At 35.6% G+C, this 4253-nt stretch overlaps 1 long non-coding RNA gene across 2 annotated transcripts; it reads left to right on the top strand.

Moving 5' to 3' along the window:
• Positions 1-330: 330 nt before the first annotated feature.
• Positions 331-2297, top strand: LOC103498086 (uncharacterized). Of its 2 annotated transcripts, none has more exons than XR_007823473.1 (3): positions 331-942; positions 1327-1406; positions 1529-2297. It is a non-coding gene; the product is annotated as an uncharacterized LOC103498086 (long non-coding RNA). The 2 variants fall into 2 exon arrangements; XR_001763837.2 differs by having other exon boundaries at positions 1327-1379.
• The last annotated feature ends 1956 nt before the right edge of the window (positions 2298-4253 follow it).

A 4253-nucleotide genomic window follows, 5' to 3' on the forward strand; every position in this document is an offset into this window, starting at 1 on the left:
TTCGCTTTCTTCCAACCTAAACCTCCCTCACATGCCTCTCACTCCCATCTCTCTCGCAAAAACGGACGACCCATGCCCCCACACTGTGTCAAACTTCCAAAGAAGCCCTTCGACGAAAACCCCTCTAGCAAAGAGCCCTTCCGTGGAATAACCCCTCCGCTGTAGAACGCTGTCGACCCACGACTCCTCTGCCGAAGAACTCAAAGAACCACGACCCCTCCGCCGAAGAACTTGAAGAATGTCGTCGACCCATGACCCCTACACCAAAAAACGTCGAAGAACGCCTCTACCGAAGAACCCCTCCGTCGAATCTTCATCGCCGAATCAAGGGGTTGTATTATACAAAATTGAAGAGAATTGAAACAGGGCTAAGAAGAGCAAGAGCCGACATTAGAGAAGCTAAGTTCCTTAATCAAACACAAAATCCTGACTTCGTTCCTTCTAGTCCAATCTATTGGAATTCTAAAGCATTTCACAGGTTAAATTTCAATTTTTTGTTTCTTAATTTTGTTCACAAGTTATGAACTTTTGAATTTGTTTTTCTTTCTAACAATACTGTATATAACGTGGATTAAAAATTGTTGACCAAAATTTGATTATGATGCAACTTATTTTGTTTTTTTTATGACACAGGATGACAAGTGTTAAGGGGTGACATCCTAGCGTTTTTTTGGTTTCTTCATCTAATTTTGAATTCTATTTTTTCTTTCTTGTATTACGCATTTTCGAACGTTTAACCTGAGCAATGTTTAGGCTTAACCATGATTTTGTATTTATCACAAGTTTGATTGATTTCTTTACAATATTTGTGTGTTATCATGTATATATCAAATTGGGAAAAATTCAATTTTCTGTGTTGCTATACGTAGGTAATGGAGCTTGATTCATCAAAAGAGAATGCGGATATGCAAGGTCATACTACAAGGGCTGATGGTGGGTGAGGTACTAGTTTCATTATTTTCTTTTCCCTCCGGTGTATTCTTTCTCTTATTAGAACTGCATTCTTCTAATAAGAGAGAATATAGGATCCTTGATTATAAAGCCATGATTATAGTTCGCTTATGTTTTATGCTAGGATCCTTGATTTGAGAATACTCTATCTCTTGACGAAGACTAAATTGCTCATTACTTTGAGCTTTGAATTTGATGTAAATAATCTAAGTCGTTAGTGTTTTGTGACTGTGGCTCACACTTCCACTGCCGCATTGCACTCTTAGGTATCTGATAACATTCATTCTTATTTAGCTTTTATATGTTATGTTATTGATTTTTTTTTTTGTTGATTATTAAACTTTGTTGGTTGATAAACCTTCATGTTGCAGGCAGGAGAAAAAGAATTGAAAAGGAAAAAGGATTTGAAGAAAGCTTTGAAGCTGCAGGTAAAAGCGACAGACCATACTACTAAGGTTTTCACATTTTGTGTTTAACTTTTCATTTCCTTTGGCATTATTGATGGGATGGGTCTTGCATTAGTAGGCATGATAATAAAGTTTTTTCCTTTGTGGTTTAATGAATTTATTAATGAAAGATGGACAAAGACCAGAGAGATTGATCTACACAAGAATGAATTTGGCCTTCCTCTCACCATAAATCCTAGTATGTATTCTGCATGTGAATCTTTCTTTTCAATATTGTAACACGTTTTATGAGAACCACTTTTGGTCTTGAACGTACTTTCATGGAAGTACCAATTCAATTCCTATACTTTCTAACGAGTAAGTCTCTATACTTTCAATTTTGTAATGATTCAGTGTTTTGGCTTTAACATGTAAAAATTGTGGTTTAAATATTTAAATGGTTGTAAAATTAAAGTACAAAGACTTTATCATGTTAATAAACTAAAGTTCTGAGACTACATTGTTACTTTCACATGGGTAAAAAGTATTTTCTTAACCTTTTTAGCTAAGTTTGGACTGAAAGTGTTAGATTGAAATTGTTCTTGCTTTTTGACATTGTTAGATCTTGAAGACACATGAGTTGTGAGATGATATATGGGCAACTGCCACCACCATTTGAAAGAGGATCCAGTTTCCAAACAACCTTGCTACAAAGATATATATAAGAGGATTAGTCCATTATTCTAATTTCTTTTGTGGGTATAATAATTTCCATAAATACTAATGCATTTATTTTGCATGTTTACAGATTGATACACGAAAACCATATTCACAGGCTGAGTTAGATGAGATGCGGGTTGAGTTGGCTGATTTTTTGGGTTCGTACATATGATTGCAACTTATTTGTGATTCTGAAGTAGGAAACTTTTTGTTGTGGCTGATTTTTTGAATTGTTCATATGGAGGGGGGGAGGGGGATTGGGGAGGGGGGTTGATTGATATACTTTTGAGACTTTGTTCTGGTTTAAGGTTTAGGTGAATTGTTGATAGGTCAATTGTTCATATGTAGGGGTTGCCATTATGAAACTTTGTGTATGGAGATGATATACTTTTGGGTTAAGTTAGTTAATTAGATGATATTGAATTGAATTCTTGGAAATCTGATGGAGTTGTTTATATTGATTTTGTAAATGATATGAATATGATGCAAAGTTTTGGAAATGATATGGTGAAAGGTTTTATATTTGATGAATATTGTTGTTTATATATATTTATGGAATAATTGTTGGACTACTATACATAACCAATGGGAGCATAATGCATGAACAAAAATATAATTAAATTACAATTAAAAAAATAGAAAAATGCTTGACAATTTTGAAATGTCATAAACAATAGCATTCTTGACGGTTTTCAAATGTCATAAATGTTCATATTCTTGACGGTTTCTACCATGTATACTCATATTCTTGACGATTTTAAACTTTCATTGACACTTATACTCTTGACGGTTCTAAACTATCATGAAAAATGAATACTTGACGGTAATAAACTGTCAACGTTCACTATTCTTGACGTTTTTACCAACAGTCAAGAACTTTGTCTTTCTTGACACTGGATTCAACGACGGTTCTAAACTGTCAAGAGAGTTTGTTTTTGTAGTAGTGCAACTAGATTGCGTGCTTAAGCTTATCGAATTGGATCCCACGATTACCCTTATCTTAATTAAGGATGTGAAAGAGTACGGTACACACCTTTTGTTAAGGTTTGGTATCAAGTATTGTATGACTAGACTCTTAAGATGGTTATTCTTTCATTACCTCCTTTAACAACTGCAACCTCCACCACCAAGAGAAACAAGTTGAACCAGCTCCCACCAACCAAACCCCAGAGAGAGAAATTTTCGCGATTTATTCTTTTCAATTTCTTGCTTCTCAATTTCATCCAATCTCGTCCACCTCTGATGAGACCTAGCTGTATGCTTTCTTATTCCCTTCCTTTATAAACTCACTCGAGCTTAGCTCTTCTCAACGTAGTTAACTCTGTTGCCTTCGCTCTTTTTCTTCCCTTTCTTTCATACATAGTGAGAGTGAAAATCTTTATGAAAAAAGACTATTGAAATTGTAATTTCTTTATTAGTCCTTTCTTTCTCTCATTTACTCATCTAAGTTGCAGAAAATTCTAAGGCAAAGAGATAAACCCTAAGCCTAAAGACTGGTTTTGAACCCTATTACCCAACTCAATCAGACCCTTCCACTCTTCCTCTTTCGCTTTAAGGTGAAGGCTTAGAAAGATATCAGCAAATATTCTTCACAAATTCTTTGCCCCTGCTTCTCATCCATATCGACAGCTTATGACCCTTCCTTTTAGGGATGAGCTCATTTTGTCTGGTTGGAAGTCTCTTCCTATTGAAGAGGTTATAGAGACGAACTACCTTTCCGATTCAAAAAGAAAGAAATCTCCTTAAGCATATCATTCTTCTTCCTCTAATACTCAGGTATAGAACCTTATTGCTTAGGAATATTGGAATTCGGAATAAAGGGCGCAATAAAAATATTGATAGAAGTTGCAGCTATAACTTTGGTTGCTGGAGAAGAACCTTCGATTGAGCCTTATCTCTTTACCATGGCCTCATGATAGCCCAATTGATCTTTTTCAAGAGATTCTGATGTCAATCAAAGCCTCGCGTTAAGCCTTGGAGATCTAGCTCATTTACGATCGATCGAAGAACTAAGCAAGCTAACATTCTGAACTGCAAAAGAAAGATCAACAGTGGACTCTTCCTTAGTCTCGATTGCTACTTCAACTAGGACTTTCGAGCTACTTTCCTGACATGAAAGGGATTCTTTCTCTCCTTCTTACCTGTCGAGAAAGCCGCATCCTAACTAATTGGGTTAACTGAGGCTAGTGAATGCCT

Source organism: Cucumis melo, chromosome 9, assembly GCF_025177605.1.
Source record: "Cucumis melo cultivar AY chromosome 9, USDA_Cmelo_AY_1.0, whole genome shotgun sequence".
Lineage (NCBI taxonomy): Eukaryota > Viridiplantae > Streptophyta > Magnoliopsida > Cucurbitales > Cucurbitaceae > Cucumis > Cucumis melo.